The following is an 18605-nucleotide window of genomic DNA, read 5'->3' on the forward strand; positions in this document are numbered from 1 at the left end:
ATATATATATATATATATATATATATATATATATATATATATATATATATATATATATATATATATGTATATATGTATATATATATATAAAAGCTTGCCTGCTTCCTTCACAATTATATAAATCCCAAGCGCTGCCCTGCTTCTTTAAAATAACAATTATATGCTTCCCTGGCCCCTGCTTTTTCTACATAAACTAACAAAAAAGAAAAACATAAAACAACCTTGCCTGCTTCCTTCACAAATATAATAAATCCCCAGACCCCAATCCTTCACTTACCTCTAGCCACCGAAATTCAAATAAGCCAAAAGGATGGTGGTCTTCTAACCCAAAACACGCTCGGTTCCTTCTGTAGTAGCCCACGTTGAAGAACTCCAACTCAAAACCCGGAAAACACGTCCACTAAGTCCCAAAATGAACCTTTCATGTTAACAAACAGCTGCTCCCGCCTCTCTAGCTCATCAAGGAAGGAATGAGACATGGGAGTTATCCCTTTATATACTCTTATTGACTCAGTGGCCGTGATGACAATGGTGTGAAATCACCACTGATAGGTCCGTTTAAATAATGCTCAATAAGAGCGGCCACTTGCGTCACCTCCAGCATGTACGTCATGCAGGGGGAGGCAATGAGTGACAGAACATGGCTGAGGACAGGGGCTTCAGTGGGGGAGGGCGTAATTGTTGCTAGGCTAGCTAGCTAGTCTCTCGGCGCCGGCGGTGAAAGAAAAGAAAAAAATGTTTTTGTTGCTGTTCGGCTTTCCTGGTTAGGAATCGTCACAGCAGAACTCCGCTCCGTAAATTGCGCCCTTTTGATGCCGGGGAGGGCGCAATTGTAGTCTTTAGGGCAGCGGCGGTGAAATTAAAAAAAAAAAGAAATGTTGTCTGTTCGGCTTTTCCAGGTTTAGGGGTCATCACAACAGAACTCTGGTCCGTGAATTGTGCCCTTTTGAGGCCGGCCTGCACGGCGCCCTAGGCGGTCGCCTAGTTCGTCTATGCCTAAGGCAGGCCGTGCCTGGGATTCCACATGTGTCCCTGCTGGACAGTGGCATCGGGTGCTGACTTGTCAGAACATGGGCTAAATTCTTGGCTAGGCTTGTAAGGGCCTCAGGGCCAATAACCTAGTAACTTCCTATGATTCTGCATGGAGTCTGCATGTCCTCCTCATGTTTGGATGGGTTTTCTCGTGGTGTTCCAGTTTCCTTTCACATTCCAAAGACATGCAGCAGGTGGTGGTGGTTTGTGTTTCTGTGGTATGGAGGAACAAACACAGCAAGGCTAGCCACCTGGCAGTGTGAACACTGGCTGTAGATTGTTACTGTTGTTATGACACCCCAACCCCATGCGCAAGAATGAGGGAAAAGGGTTGTGGTTGAATTCAAACATTTGTCAAGCTTTTTGTGCAGAAATGTTATGTTGTCTTAACCACTTATTTCATAATGTTATAATTCCTGTGTGTGTGTTAAAAGATAATTTTTTTGTCATCTGGTGTTTATTAGCTTTAACTATGCAAATTATAATGAAAGAAAATGATTGAATGATTCTCCACCCTCAGTTAAGGAATTTAAACTGACAAACTTAATAGATTTTTAAAGAAATAGATACATTAAGGCTAAGATCCAAATGACAAACTTCCAAATAAAAATGAGAACTAAACTATTGCGAAAAATCCGGCATTAGTCACATATTTAAAGGTACAGAATAACTGTTTTATTGAAGAAAACATACAATGAATTAATATTTAAGGACACAATGTAAATAGTGTTATAGTCGCACGTTTGCCCTTTCTTTAATAAGCCCATCTTGCTTCACTGTTGTCAGATCTGCCTTTTTCTATATTTTTAATAGCACTTGTGTATTTGTACATTCTTTTCATTCTTGTAGTGTCTAAAACACGGTTAAAATACTCATCACAGTTACCAACCCATTCGCCATTCTACTTCTGTAGCGATGGAATTCTTTGGCAACATAACTGAAATTTTCCTGTGCTGAACAATTTCCTCCTAGCAAAATTTCTAGATTAGTAATTGTGCGATTCCTAACCACATTGCCTGCATCCTTAAATACTAGAACTAGCTCTGTGTATTGATTTGGTCCAAAGGGCCATAACGCAGTGCCTCCCCACAGTGTCCCTCAGAATTAGAAATAAACCTGAAGTCTTGTAAGAAGACCACATCATATGTTTGTTGCTTTAGTTGATGCAGTTTTGTAAACAACTGCTCTAAGATTTACTATTATGGACATTTATGTTGAGCAAGTTCTTTTCATGCATCACCTTTTAATCTTTATTTTCACTGATACTGGTTTCTGTTTATACTCTTTACGCCTCCCTCTATAATATGTACAACTTCTGAAGTTCATCCTCCTCATATGACTCCCACGTTTCATTGTGTAATGCTGCATACTTGTCTTAAGTAAGCACATTCATTTAGCACTCTCATTTCATTTTGTATTTTCAGAACAGTACTAGGGCTATTTCTGGAATGTACTGTATTCTGTCCATCAGTGTTTTCAATCTAACAAGTCTGTTATTTAAGCTGTGGAAAAGCTTAATGTCTTAGTAGTTTGAGTTTAAAATGTAATTAACTAATGAATAAGTATATTGCAAATAAAAATACATGTATAACTTTTAATTTTTTTACTTGTTTTATTTTTGCCTAGGAAGACGCAACTGCCTTCCAAGTTGAAGTTTAAAATAAAGAAAAAAATAAGAACATGATAAATCTTGGAGAGTGACTAAGCCTTAATTTTATGATGTTCTTCATGTTTCACTGTTGCAGTCATAACTGTAGGGTGCTCCTGCCGGCAGGCAGCCCGAGGTCGGCCAGAATCCCAAAGTCTGGGTCCGGCGTCGGCTGTATAAGCTAGTATCCTGACGTCAGTACGCCTTGGTACATAGCCCTCAGCCGACGCCATCTTCCCCAGTCTTTCTTGCCGTGCGGTGGAAAGCAGCTCGCAAAACGTTGGTTGGCGATTTTCGATCAGCATACTTGCTTGTTGTCGGTCCGAAGTTGTTACTTCTCTTCTCAAAGCTAAGTACCCCGTTGGGGAATCTTTTTCTTGTTCCTCCGATGTCAGAAAAAGTTAATAATTGTATAGCGTGTGGGAAACAAATACCTCATAAAGATTTCCACTCTTACTGTCTACCTTGCTTAGGCCCTGACCACGACATTTCTTGTTGTCGGTTCTGTGCCAGGTTCAACTCTCGTACTATCAAACGCAGGTACGACTGGGCTTTAAATTATTTTGGCAGACGCTTCAATTACAGAATGTCGTCGGATACTACCGGAGTTCAAAAGAAGCGCAAAGATAAAGACAGGCCTCCGAGGTCCAAACAAGACTCGTTGCAGCTGGAGCCAGCGTCCGGTTCGGCTGTCGTCAGTGAGGCGCTTTTGCAGCCCCTGTCGTCCGCCGCTTCTGAACCGATGGCCGATACGGACTCCCATGGGGAGCCATCAAGGCCCACTATTTTAACTGCTGCAGGACCTTCGGACGTCGCTCCTTCAGATGGGTCCGGAACCGCTGTGCAGGTACCGGCTTCTGAGGGGGTTTTCAGGCCTACTCACATTACTATTTCAAAGGCAAAGACAAAGACTCCTACTAAGTCTAAAGTTTCAGCTCAAGCTGCTTCTGAATCCACTCCCAAGACACAAAAACAATTATTGCGGATGGCTGAAGACTTGCTTACAATGATTAGGGGTTCTCATCCCCCTCCTGAGAAAAGGACTCAACAGGATGTTACTCTGGATTCTTCTGACCAGGCCTCTGTCTCTTCTGTTTCTTCCTCTGATCAGGACTATTCCTTCCCCCCTTATGAGGATTCGGATGCTGAGGAATCTTTGCCCTCGGCCTCTCCGCCTGAGGATTTTTCTTTTGGGGAAACCTTGCATGAGATGAGGGAACATTTTCATTGGGAAGGACAGGAATATTCTGCTTCCAAAAAGAGGCTTAGAGAATTTCTTCTTCTTCCTCAGCATAGGCCTTTAGCTATCCCTCCTGTCTTGGACATTGTGGATGATGCTTTTTCTGAGGCTAATTTGAATCCTGATTCCATGCCTCCTGCTCCTTCTAAGCCTGATAGATTTTATAGGGTTCCTGACTCTCATTTATTTTTATTTAAAAATCCTTCTGCAGTCCCTGAAACTATTTCTCAGGGTTCTAAGGCTGCTAAGGTTGCTACTTCTAAAAATCCTATTCCCTCTGAGAAGGCTTCTCGTGCTTTAGACAGGTGGGGCAAAAAGGTATATACTTCTGCTACCCTATCTGTAAGGGCATTAAATTGCCAGTTTCATATGTTTAAATACCAGCAATTTCTTTTGTCTGTTTTAAAGCAAAAGCTTGCTTCTGTACCTGCTTGTGCAGAGGATAAGGAACTTCAGGATGTTTTGCATGCTACTGAACAGGTTAACAAGCATAGCTTACATTGTGGTTTTGATGCCTTGGATGCTTCCTGCAGGGCTGCTGCCTCTGGTACTGTGATTAGGAGACATGCCTGGCTTCGTGAACAAAGTTTGCCTGAACAGGTTAAGGCTAAGTTATTAAATGCCCCTGTTCAACATGATGTTCTTTTTGGTTCTAAGGCTGAGGAAGTTATTAAAAAGATGGAAGAAAAGGCGAAGCCCATGCAGACTGTAAAAGATTTCTTGCAGGTTCAGCCTCCTAGATTTTCCAGGAATTGGCCCTCTAAAAATTGGTCCTTTCCCACGTCTGACAGGCCTCAAAGGGGAAGATATAGACGCTCCAGAGGTCGTGGTCAAGGCCAGACCTCGTACAGATCTAGACAATGGACTGCTTCTTCACCTAGAAGGGGAGAAGACAGATCCCAATCTCAAAGAAAACAAACTCAATGACTCTCTCGGTTGGGCTTCAGGACCTCTTTACCTGGACGCCCTCTCGAGGAAAACTGTCTTTTTACAGGAATTGGACTCATATTACCCAGGACAAATGGGTATTGGATGTGATTTTAAAGGTTACAAGTTCCACTTTCACACTTTGCCAAGGACTCACGGTTGGCCAGATCTGCCAAAACTTCAATGGTCAGAGGCCTTAGCTCAAGTGGATGCTCTTCTGGCCATGAGAGCCATAGAGCCTGTTCCACTCTTGGAAATGGGAAAAGGATTTTATTCAAGGCTGTTTCTGGTTCCCAGAAAACAAAACTCTTGGAGACCTATTCTGGACCTTTCTGTGTTAAACACCTTTTTGGAAATTCCAAAGTTCAAGATGCTCACTCTGCAACAGTTACTTCCAATGCTCTCTCAGGACGCCTGTATGGTGACATTGGACTTAAAGGAAGCCTATTTGCATATCCCTATCAGACAAGAACGCAGGAAATTCCTCCGGTTCAAGGCAGGTTCGAGGCACTTTCAATTCTCTGTTCTGCCCTTTGGTTTATCTACTGCACCCAGAGTCTTCACCAAGTGCCTGGCACCAGTAGTGGCTTACTGCAGACTTCAGGGGATTCAGATTTACCCCTATTTGGACGACTGCCTTATTCAGGCAGACAGCAAAGATCTTCTGCTTCAACACCTAGACTTCGTTCAACGTCTTCTCCTCTTACTGGGATTCTCAGTGAACATAAAAAAGTCACATTTGATCCCTTCTCAACAAATGGTATTCTTGGGAGCCCTCTTAAACACAACCTTACAAAGGGCCTACCTCACTCCAGAAAAACAAACTCAGCTGACTTCTACTTTCAACACCTTGGCAACTCTATCTCAGCTCACTGCAAGGAAATTCCTGCAGGCTCTGGGCTACATGGCTTCCTGCATTCTGTTGATTCCAAACGCAAGGCTTCACATGAGAAAGCTTCAATGGTATCTGAAAAGTGTATGGTCACAGCATTATCACAATCTGGATATTCTGATTCCTCTGTTCCCCTGCCTCCAGAAGGAGTTCCTCTGGTGGTCCAGGGCATGCATTTTGAACGAAGGAAAACCTTTTCGTCTCCCTCAACCCACTCAAATCCTAACCGCGGATGCCTCGGATTATGCTTGGGGAGCACACTTTCTAGACAATTGCCAGCAGGGAACCTGGACAAAGGACCATCTTCACTGGCACATCAATCTGAAGGAGATGTTGGCAGTTCAAAATGCTCTTTTGGCCTTCAAGCACCTTTTACAACCAGGGCCTCTGCTAATTCGCACAGACAACACCACGGTCATGTGGTACATCAACAAGCAGGGGGGATCTCATTCTTACCCTTTTTGCAGACTGGCTATGAGTTTATGGGACACAGCTCTAAATTTGAATCTGCATCTCCAGGCTCAATTCATTCCAGGAAAACAAAATCTTTTAGCAGACAGCCTGAGCAGAAACATTTCAGATCCTCACGAATGGATGCTAGACACCAACTTGTTCAAAAGGATTACTGCAGTTTGGGGATGTCCCCAGATAGATCTGTTTGCATCCCATCTCAATCATCAGCTACCTCGCTTTTGCACCAGGTCCTTCCACAAAACAGCATGGAGAGTGGATGCCCTGTCTTTCAGTTGGAGAAGTCTGTCAGCATATGCCTTCCCTCCTCTTCCTCTACCTCGGGTACTACTGAAGATAAAGCAGGACAAGCCCAAGTTCCTCATCTTGATTGCTCCAAATTGGCCTCGACAGTTTTGGTATCCGACTCTAAAGCTCCTGTTCTCGGGCCTCCTTGGATTCTTCCACTGAACCCTTCGCTTCTGTCCCAGCATCAGGGTCAGTTACTACATCCCAACCTCAAGACCCTTTGCTTGGCAGCTTGGCTCTTCAAGGGAATTTGATTGCCTCTAGTCTTCCCAAACAAGTTTTGGATGTTCTTTTGGAAGCTAGACGGCCTAGCACTAGGAAATCTTATGCCTCTAAATGGAAGAGGTTTTCTATTTGGATGCAGGACCGAGGTTCTGATCCTCAGGTTCCTGATCTCTCCTCTATTTTGCTTTACCTTTAGGAGTTCGTATCTAAGGGACTTTCTTTTTCTTCCATTAAGATTCATGCTTCTGCTATCTCTGCGCATTTCAATTCTGATCCTCCTGTTTTTTCACATCCTTTGGTGAAGCAGTTCTTGAGGGGCTAAGAATTTGCGGCCTCCAAGGACCCCTCCGTTCCTGCCTGGGATCTTAATTATGTTTTAGAAAAACTTACTTTGCCTCCTTTTGAGCCTGCTGCATCTTCAGATATTAAGTTTCTATCTTGGAAGACTGTTCTTTTGTTAGCTTTGACCTCTGCCAGAAGGGTCTCAGAGTTGCAAGCTCTTATGGCTGTGGAACCATACCTTATTTTTCATCAGGACAGAGTATCCTTGAGGACCAATCCTACTTTCATGCCTAAGGTGATTTCGAAAGTGGCCTTGAATCAGACAATTCACCTTCCTACTTTCTTCCCAAATCCTCAAAATAAAGGGGAAAGGATTTTGCATTCATTGGATGTGCACAGACAGTTAAGATTTTACTTGGACAAGACTAAAGATTTCAGAAAGTCTAACCAATTGTTTGTTTCCTTTGCCTCCAGTTCACTTGGAAAACCTATTTCTAAACAAACCATTTCCAAATGGATTGCTTATGGGATCAGATTTTGTTACACTCATCATGGTAAACAGTTTCCTGGAACCATTAGAAGTCATTCTACTAGAGCAGCTGCTACTTCTACAGCTTTTCTCAGAGGAGTACCTACCAAGGATATCTTTGAAGCTGCCACTTGGAGTTCAGTGCATACTTTTTCCAAGCACTACAATCTCCCTTTGTTTTCTAAGTCTAGGGCAGGCTTTGCCTCTGCTGTCTTGCAGGGTATTCTTGCCTCCCCTTCTTCTATCTAAGCCTCCTCCCTCTCTACACTGCTTTGGGATTCCACCCTACAGTTATGACTGCAACAGTGAAACACGAAGAACATAGTACAGTTGTGTACACCTACCATAAATGTAGATGTTCGAGTGTCTTCACTGTTGCAGTCGGGTTTCCCTCCCTCCTATCCCCTCTTTTTCTCTCTTTTGTGGTGTATTTGTGTTTCCTTGTTGGATTCATTTTTGGTTTATTGGGGTATTCTGACATCTAGGGCAAGAAAGGCTGGGGAAGATGGCGTCGGCTGAGGGCTATGTACCAAGGCGTACTGACGTCAGGATACTAGCTTATACAGCCGACACCGGACCCAGACTTTGGGATTCTGGCCGACCTCGGGCTGCCTGCCGGCAGGAGCACCCTACAGTTATGACTGCAACAGTGAAGACACTCGAACATCTACATTTATGGTAGGTGTACACAACTGTACTTTTCTTGAACCACAGATGCTGTTTTCTTGTCCAAAGTCCAACTATATAAACTTATTTTTGTCTGTTTTGTTTGAGCATAATAGTATTGAGGAAAGCACAAGAACTGGATATGAAACTTTTTCTAAAAGTGAGCTTTGTTACTTTTTTGATTAGATGAAAATTGTTATTATAGTGGTCTGTTACAATATGAAATGTTTTTGTGTGCAGCAGGTGCATTACAGTGTTTGACTAACACTAGGCAGGATTTGTGCTAGCTCACAGCAAAATATGATTTATATGTGCTGATGGTAAAATGCAAGGAACATAAAGTTTACTGCAGTCACATAAGATTGATTGCATTGTTAGCAAAACATAATTAAAGAGGAATGATTAGAAACCAGTTCTGTCAGCATATAAATGCTTTTTCTGTAGTAAATATTCTAGCAAAAAAAAAAAACTGGTGGTGGTATTGGGATGAATGATTCTTATGAGACCTGTAATTATATTTTTGACGACAACACCAATACTGTACATTGTGTAACCATGACGATAAAGGCAACCATGTAACAGATTAACGTTATTGGGGTTTGTAGACCACCACTGAAGTCCACTGCTGATAATGTAGAGGAATTCATACATTTGTTGCCGGAAACACAGGAAAAAGAAAATACTAATAGGTGGGAACTTGAAGGAACCCTTTAGCCAACAGGCTTCTTCAGGCAACAAGTAAAACCGTAAAACATCAGTATGTATTTAAAACAAACTATCAGATCACCTGACAGAAAACTATTTAATTAACACTTGTTCATGTAAGTACGCAAGCGTATAGGAAACCATCTTTCAGATATAAGGCGGAAGAATATTACTAGTGCGTTATACAAACATATTTTAGAGAGAGGAAATGCAGGTAGTTTTAGATTTGTGATTTTCAAAGTTGTTTATGTACCATTACCTCAGGGTGATATCAAACTCCTTAGAGAATATGAAGAAATGCGGTGAATACTTAGGATGAGAGCACATAATCTGCCAGGATTAAATGGTGCTTTCGCCTTAAAGCCCATGCTTAAGTACTTACACGAACAAGTGTAATTAATTAGTTTTCCGTCATGTGAGTTAATCGTTTTTTTAAATACATATTGATGTTTTATGGTTTTACTTGTTGCCTGAAGAAGCCTGTTGGCGAAAGTTTTGACTTTGGACGGTGCAGTGGTAGCATTGTTGCCTCACAGCAAGAGGTTCTCCGGTTCGATTCTTGGCTGGGGTGCCTTCTGTTTGGAGTCTGCATGTCCTCCCTGCGTTTGTGTGGGTTTCCTCCCACATTGCAAAGACATACGTCTGGAACTTTTCTTCCTGGGCCTCCGGTGAAAATTGGCTTTGTTCCAAGTCGGACTTTCCCGGTTAACAAATGTTAAATAAATAAAAAAATAAATAAAATAAAGACTTGCATATTAAAGATTTGTTTTTTCCTGTGGACTCGTGTCTTATTTGTTTGCGTCATGCAGCCTTTCTGACACATTCTCCTTCATATGTACTTTAGAAACATTTCTTCTCTTTTATCTCCCTACCACTTCTTCTGTTTAACACTTACCTCGGACATTACTCATAATACTAATGGCCGTTCACATACCTTTTCAATTAAAATACCTTTATAATGTTTTCTTCTGCTTAATCAACATGCAGTATTACTACATATATTTATATCTGTCTAATATGTGTGTGTGTGTGTGTGTGTGTGTGTGTGTGTGTATATATATATATATATATATATATATACATGTATATATATATATATATATATATATATATATATATATATATAAAAGCACACGCAAACTTATTAAATTTCTTAGTACAACTCCATATGTAAGGCTACACCCTTATCAAAAACACATACTTTATTTCAATCAAGACAATTCGCGCAGCTTTGCAAAAACATTCTTTCTCACTGTACTGCTTATGGAAGGCAGATAAAGTCCCTCACACCTACCATCTTTAGCTGCTATACCACCATCCAGTAACATCATCCCTTTTAGTAATGCTTCTGCAGTAGCTCCAGTGGGAGAATAGTACTGTAATTCTTAACTTTCGCTTTAAGGCGAATACAAGTAGCTGACGCCAGGTCAGGCCAGGTCAGACTGCTGACCAGTCACAAGTGGAGTCCCACAGGGTCCTGGGTCCCCTCCTGTTTGGTATCTACTTCTCTGAAGTCCAGGCCAACACGAAGGGACTCTGGCTGACAAAGTGAGCAGACGATTGCAAGTTGGGAGCTATTATCAACTCCCCCAAGTGATGTTGACATACTACAGAAAGGCCTTACTGAGACCAGCGTCTGGTGTCAGAACCATGGCTTTAAGCTCAATGCCAAAAAATGTCATCATCCCCTTTGGGAAAAATTCCACTGAACACAGAAGGTATTCTAAGAGATCTGGGAACACAGGTTGACAGCAACCTCTCTTTTGACCACCACATTGCCACTGTGGTCAGAAAGTCCTATGTGGCACATCTCATTACTTTGTGTTTCACTGTTGCACTCAGTCACATTTGGGTTATCCCTGCCAGGGTAGCCATTGGCCGGCCCGAATACCAGTGGCTTAGTATTTCTGCTTCGGTTGCTGTCATTTGAGGACTGACGTCAGGTCATCAGTAGTATAAAGTAAGGCAGCCAACGCCATTACATCAGTCTTTCTTGCCTTGGAACCCGAAGCAGAAGCAGTTTGCACTTGTGCCGGTTGGCCGCAACCTGAGTTTTCATCTCCAAATTGAAGTTGAAGTTTTCTAAAGCTAAGTACCCCGTTGGGGATCCTTTTTTCTTGCACTAACTGATGTCAGAAAAAGTTAACAATTGTCTTGCCTGTGGAAACCACATACCATACTGAGACTTCCATTCTTACTGCATCACTTGTCTAGGCCCAGACCACGACGTCCCCTGTTGTCGCTTCTGTGCTTTGTCCAATGCTAGAACTATCCATCGTTGGGCCCTTATTGTAGCCAGATATTTTCATTTACAGTCTTCAAATTCCGATATGGCTTCTGTAAGCCATCTGACAGCGGGTCTTCCGCAAAAAATGTAAAGATAAAGATAGAGACAGACCGCACAGGTCCAAACCTGCTGACAACACTTCTGTTAAGCTAGTCATCAGTCCTCCGGTACTCAGTGAGGCGCTTTTCCAGCCCATGATGCCCGCTTCTGTTGATTTGCAGGCTGTTACTGAGACCCTTTCGGAGTCTGGTATGTTGCAAAACTCTTATTCCACTAAGGATCCTGCGGTCGTCTCTACCTTGGATGAGTCCGGAGCCGCTGAGCAGGGACCAACTTCTGAGGAAGTCCTTCGCACTACTGAATCCCGACACAAACCGGCATCTTCTTTCGTGACTACTGTTCTTTCAAAAACTACAGAGTTTCTTAGGCGCAGGGTTCAAACCACACCCAAAAAAACGACCCACTCTCAGGCACCTGCTACCTTGCCTTAGTCTCAAATGCTTAAAATGGCAGAAGGCCTTATGCTGATCAGGGGAAGCCAACCTACCCCTTTAAAAAAGAAGAGATCTGTCCCCTGTAGTTTTGTCATAAGAGTCAGATGAATCCGATGCATCTGACTATGAAGACCTGCAACTCCTTTCCACTTATGAGGATTCTGATGCAGAGGACTCCATTCCTTCAGCCTCTCCCCCAGAGGATTTTTCCTTTGGGGAAACCCTGCATACTTTAAGGGAGCATTTCCAATGGGAGAGTCCAGACTGCCTTCTAAAAAGAGACTCTGGGAATTCTTAGATCTTCCACAGCACAGACCCTTGGCCATCCCCCCAGTCCTGGATGTCGTGGATGATTTTTTCCTTGAATCCAGCTTGACTCGTGATGCCCTACCCCCTGCTCCCAGAAAACCAGACTGGTACTATATGATAGATATTGTGTAAATTAAAATGCTTTTCCCGAAAATACTGTGTACAGTGAAAGGAAATGTGCAAGGCCAAACAGCAGTTTTCAAATATGCTTGCTTTGCAAGAACAGTTATATTTAGCTTAGATATTAATAACATATAGCTGTGGGCAATACTGTAAATGCATCCTGTTATAGAAAAAAAGGAAGTTGACTTTCTTGGCTTTCAGATGCAGAAATAAATAAATAATATGCAGACTGGTCAAGTGATGCAAAGATGACGTGGAGAGACTTTTGTGAAGTCTTCAGATACAGAGAGGGCCAAAAAAGGGCATGAAATATAACCATGGACTTTTTCATAACATAGACAGAAACCGGAAGAACAAGTCACAAGGACATTAAAAATAACATTGGTTGAAAAGAGTATATAAACTGGACAGTATGTTTCATTCAGTGGTGACGTTTTAGACTGTGTGCCTTAGTCTATTCATCTGTCTAGCTGTGTTATAGTAGAATTGAAATAGCTCTGACAGAAGTAACTGTGACAAGAATTTGTTCTGATACAAATAAAGTATAACAGATACAGTAGTACGGAGTTTGTCTGGTCTACTTTTGGACATTTTCTTCAGTGGCAAAATAAAGACCTCTGCTTGACATTTCTTCAGAAAAGAAAGAAATATATTTTTTCAGTGGCGAGCCTTGGCCAGTGACTGTGACCATATATCTGTTACCAGCAGTTAATATTACAGAGGGATCCCTATTACTTACTACGTTAGTTCAGCAGACTGACAGTTCCATTGCATTAACAGAGAAACAGTTCCAGTACTTCGTTGGTGGACACAGAGCACCGCCGTGGAAGCTGTCCTGCGTCGGACCACCTACAATTCATCTGTAGAGAAATACCGTCTTTTTCCAGATTGACTTCAGCCTGATCACCTGCTTGTCTTCTGCATAAATTTTGGTACTTTCTTCACAGTTATAGCATGGATGCAAGTACAGACTGTTAATTTTACAGTGCCCACATATTGTATACGTAAATTTACATGGTTCAACCTTCTGTGTCAGACACGAAATGTAAATCTGAAATGTTTACTGTTCAGACATTAGATAACAGTTGTTTGTAAATGTAAAAGTAACTTTCCTAACTTCTGTCTATTTTGTCACAGGAGTCTAGTATGTAAGCCATACCATACGATATATCCTATTCTGATAAACAATCTGTTTGATTCTAGTGTTGCTAGTTCTTCACATATACAACAGTTAAATGTACCTTCTGCAGTCACCTAAATCTCATACAGTACAAGTGTATGTAATTATTGTCAGTAATGTAATAGACTACATAAAAATGTTATTTGTAGTAAATATTGCAAATGCACAAACACAAAGTGATATAGTACAGTGTGCTATCAATATTAACCTTTTAAAGAAAAGGTTTTCACAACTTTTCAAAATTTCCCTAGAGACAGTAGTAGGGGACAATAATGCCAGTTAGAGAAACAGACTTTACATAATGACATTTGTGCTTTAATGTAACAATCAGGTAGAGCCCAACAACCTTTACTAAGGGCACAAACTACAGAGGTTAATCTGACAAGAAAGTTAGAAGAAGCCCATCAAGGTTTACATTGGGCAGGGTTCAACAGTAATGACAGTTATTTCTCCTGCTGATGTATCTCAATAGTCTTGTTTATTACAGACTCTGCCTCAGTGGCAAGACAAAATAAATAAATAAATAAATTTAAACAATGGTTGACATACACTGTGTGGTCTATTTCAAATAATGCTTTATTTAAATTTTTTTTGCATTTAAACATGCCAGTTTGGGTCAGAAGGGGAAAGGGGAATCATCAACAGTGTTGGCAAACTCCTAAAACATGCTCCAGTATGAGAGTTATGAACCTTCATTCCCAAAATTATTTACAAGGAAAGTTTAGTATTGTCAAAATCAAAGCACATAAAAACTATGCAAAAAAGGCTACAGTAAATGCTTTGGCAAATGGCAAAGCAAGCAGCTAAAACAGGTGAGTGTCTAGACTCGCATAACTGTTTTACAAACAGTCTAAATAGCATGACAGAAAAAACAAAATAATGTTTGGGTCAGGCAAGATGTTATGTTAAGGCAATTCCGTCAGACAGTTAATGACATTCTGCAAAATGCATATACAGCTTTAAAATCAGTCTCTGCCTGACAGGAGATACAGACTCGGAGATTAAGCCAGAGTGCTAGACAGTTTTAGTACGCAGTATTGCAGATGCACACAGGGAATATACAAAAGCAGCTTGTAGATTACATGGTGAAAGAAAAGGGATGTACTACATGATCTGATAAAAAACAAACTGGGAACACGAGCAGCTTCTGCTCCACCAGGGTTACAGACAGACACACAACCAAGTTCAGAAAACAGGTGATATGTTTTACTTGTAAGAAAATAGGTCACATTATAATAGTGCTTCTTCAAACCCAAAAAATAGGGAAGAAGTCAAGATAAAGAAAATACATTAAGGGGCAATCAGTCAGAGGAACAAGCACAGAGGGATGCATAAAAAATAAAGTATACTGTATGAAATACCAAATCATGGCAGGCAATAGGCATTAAAGCAATAATTAACAAAATACAGGTTATCAGTTGGCAGCAAAGGGATCTTTTAAAGTAATGAAAGACAATGTCAGTATACAAAACTCAATGTTAATTAATTAAACAATGGGGACAGTAAAAGACAAAAAAAAATACTTTACTGGTTTAATAAGCCAGGACAGATTCAAAATAAACAGACATAACTTACAGCCATACAGATTTAAAGTAAAGTTAATACAGATACAGTGTAAAGTTAATACAATAAATACATTTACAGTAGTGTGAATGTTATGCAAAACTAAACAATGCAATTAAATGTTGGGTATGTAAGTCCACATCTACGTCTGGAAATGAAGTAACATTTAAGGCAGTACCTATGACAAATCCTAAATGACAAAAGGTTCTATAGTAACAAGATGGTCAACCCCCCCCACACATTAAAAGTATAGTATGTCTCCAAAGGCAGCTTATGCATACAGCAAACAGTATCAATATTGGTAAAAAACAGTGACTAATGTCATATTTTCAAAAGAATGTATTACATAAAGTATAACAGCAAACAGTCTTATAAACAAACTAGTACAGCAAAAACATCATTAGTCAAACTGGTGTAACTGCTTGTGTCTTTGGGCTTTTCCCGGTTAGGGGTCGCTAAAGCTGAACTCCGGTCCGCTAATGATTGGCAGTAGATTTTTATGTGCTGGCTTGCCGGGCCTAACGCACAACCTTCAATGAAGGAACGCCCATTCACGCATGTCGCCACACAGAAGATGCTCTGAGAATCGAACGGGCAACATCTAACTGTGAGGCGACAACACTACCGCAGCACCACCACTGCAGTAAACTGGTGTAACTGCCATCCAGGTAATAATACACAGAAATACATACAGGAAGTAAAGTGCAGAGTCATTAAAACTTAGACAAATAGCATTTTTCAGCTAATAAAAATCCAAGCAAAAGCAGCACACCATGTTGGTTCATAAAAATCAGTGTAAGTTAATAACAAACAGTGTCAGTACAGTAACAGTTTTAAAAAGTTTAAATTTGTTTCTATAATAGCAATCTATAAACAGAACAGGGCAATCTATGCAAATAAAACAGTTGCAAAGAAAAAATGGGGAGAGATACTCAGATATAATAGATCGTGACAACAAGGACATAATCAAATATATATTTTTGGACGTGCAAAATTTGTTTGCAAAGGCATGTGACAAGTCAAATTGTTGGGTTTTTAGCCACATTACTTAGAGGGAAAAATGCCATTACACACAGTCCCTGTAGAGGTTACACATACAGGTTTTATGTTTAAAAAATCTTATAAAAGTAGAGTTGTAAAACAATAAGCCATAAAAAAACATTTACAGTTGATATTAGGAAAAGGGGTACTGTTTTCAAAAGAACTATGGTCTTGTAAAAAAAAGCTTGAGTATAAAATAAAAACAGCATGGGATTTAACACAATACTTTTAAGGAAGATATGAAAGAGAAAAAAAATTCTGTTACATAGAGTATGCAGTTCCAATAATGAGAATTACTCACACATTACCAGAGGACATGGTAAAAAAAAATAGGGAAAGATTTTAAAACAGCTGGACATAGGAAATGGTGTTATTTCAGAAACTGAAATTTTCACTGGTATAGTGCCATTAAGGCAATATGGAAAGTTAAGTTGTCAGATATAACAGAGCAAATGTGTTATAAAACTGTCAGACAAGTCACTGTTAATGAAGAAACACTATTAAGTACAGAGGATCACATTTTCCTGTAAATTGCATTTTTTTTCTCTAAATTTTCTTTTCCCAAAGCAATAATGAAATAATGCAATGCAAAAGAAATATGCTTGTTTCTAGTACAAGGTTTTGCCTTGTAAAGCAAGACTTGACAAGATTTTGAAATGCTTGTGTGTAACTGCAAGACTGACAACTTGCTTAAGTAAGCATAAAAATAAATAAGTAATAATGGCTGTGTGTCTATGATGGGGTACTATAATTTCCGCATTAATTGCTGTTATTGTCATTATCTGCTTAATCACAACAGTTTGTATGTGTGTTAAAAATCTGTGTAAATAAAAACATTAATCATGTTAGAACTGTTTTACAGTGTATAAAGAAATAGAAATAAATGCAAGGGACTCATATGTAGCAGTGGATAGAGAGATGCAAGGCACTGAAGATCGTATTGTTTTGTAAATTGTCTTACAATTTCATGGACCTTAAATAAAAAAGTGGGAATTGATAGATATTGTGTAAATTAAAATGCTTTTTGCAAAAATACTGTGTGTACAGTGAAAGGAAATGTGCAAGGCCAAACAGCAGTTTTCAAATATGCTTGCTTTGCAAGAACAGTTATGTTCAGCTTAGATATTAATGACATATAGCTGTGAAATAACTGTAAATGCATCCTGTTAAAGAAAAAAAGGAAGTTGACTTTCTTGGCTTTCAGATGCAGAAATAAGTAATATGCAGACAGGTCAAGTGATGCGAAGATGACGTGGAGAGACTTTTGTGAAAGTCCTCAGATACAGAGAGGACCAAAAAAGGGCATGAAATAACCATTGACTTTTTCATGACATAGACAGAAACCAGAAGAACAAGTCACAAGGACATTAAAAATAACATTGGTTGAAAAGAGTATATAAACTGGACAGTATATTTCATTCAGTGGTGACGTCTTAGACTGTGTGCCTTAGTCTATTCATCTGTCTAGTTGTGTTATAATCGAATTGAAATAGCTCTGACAGAATTAACTGTTTGGCAAGAATTTGTTCTGAGACAAAAGTGTAACAGATACAGTAGTACGGAGTTTGTCTGGTCTACTTTTGGACAGTTTCTTCAGAGGCAAAATAAAGACCTCTGCTTGACATTTCTTCAGAAAAGAAAGAGATTTTTTTTCACTGTAGTGTCCCTGACTCTCACAGATATCTTTTTAAAAATCCAACAGCTGACCCTGAGGTCATTTCTCAAGGGCCAAAATGGATTAAAACAGCCAACCTCTGCTAAGAATCCCACACCCTCAGACAGTGATTCTCGAGCATTGGACAGATTGGGTAAAAAAAAAGTATACACCTCAGCTACTCTTGCTATCAGAGCACTAAATTGTCTGTTCCATATGCTGAAATTTTAGCAACATACCTTGGAACTTCTTAAACAAGAAATGTCTTCCCTTCCTGCTTGGCCAGAATCTAAAGATTTACAAGACTTAATGCATTCTGCAAGCCAAGTAACTAAACACACTTTACTCTGTGGTTTTGAAGCCTGAGAAGCTTCTTGTAGGACAGCAGTCACTGGATCTGTTATTAGCAGACATGCATGACTTAAGGAACAATCCCTACCAGACCATGTCAAATCTAAATTGCTGGATGTCCCCTTGCACAAAGATTACTTATTTGGCACCAAGGCAGAAGAGGTCTTAGAAAAGATGGAAGAAAAAGGAAAATCTATGCAAACATTTAAGGATGTCTTACAGATCCAGTCACCTAGGTTCAGCAGGCATTGTCCCACCAATCACTGGTCCTTTACTGCTCCTAGTAAACCGGCCCAGCCTAGGCCCCGTGGAAACAGACACCCCCAGACAGCAGCCCCAGGGAATGCAGAGGTCTAAGCAGTGGACTACCTCCACTTCCAAATCTAGGAGTTCTAAGCCACCTACTTATGGTAAGAACTCAATGACTTGCTTCCTCCCAACCTCGCCTCTGCCCACCTTCACGTATCCCTAGGAGGAAAACTCTCTCTTCACTCAAGCACTTGGGCCACCATAACCAAGGACCAAAGAGTTCAGAACATTGTGTCTCAGGGATACAAATTTTCTTTCCATATCCTTCCAACCCCAAAAGGGTTCCCAGATCTACTATCAAATCAGTGGACAGAGGCTCAAAAGCAATTCCTTTCCCTTCTCTCCATGATAGCAGTAGAGCACAATAGGCCAAGGCTTCTACTGCAGCC

This window comes from Protopterus annectens, chromosome 10.part0, assembly GCF_019279795.1.
Source record: "Protopterus annectens isolate FY-2018-M chromosome 10.part0, PAN1.0, whole genome shotgun sequence".
In the NCBI taxonomy this organism is placed as follows: domain Eukaryota; kingdom Metazoa; phylum Chordata; order Ceratodontiformes; family Protopteridae; genus Protopterus; species Protopterus annectens.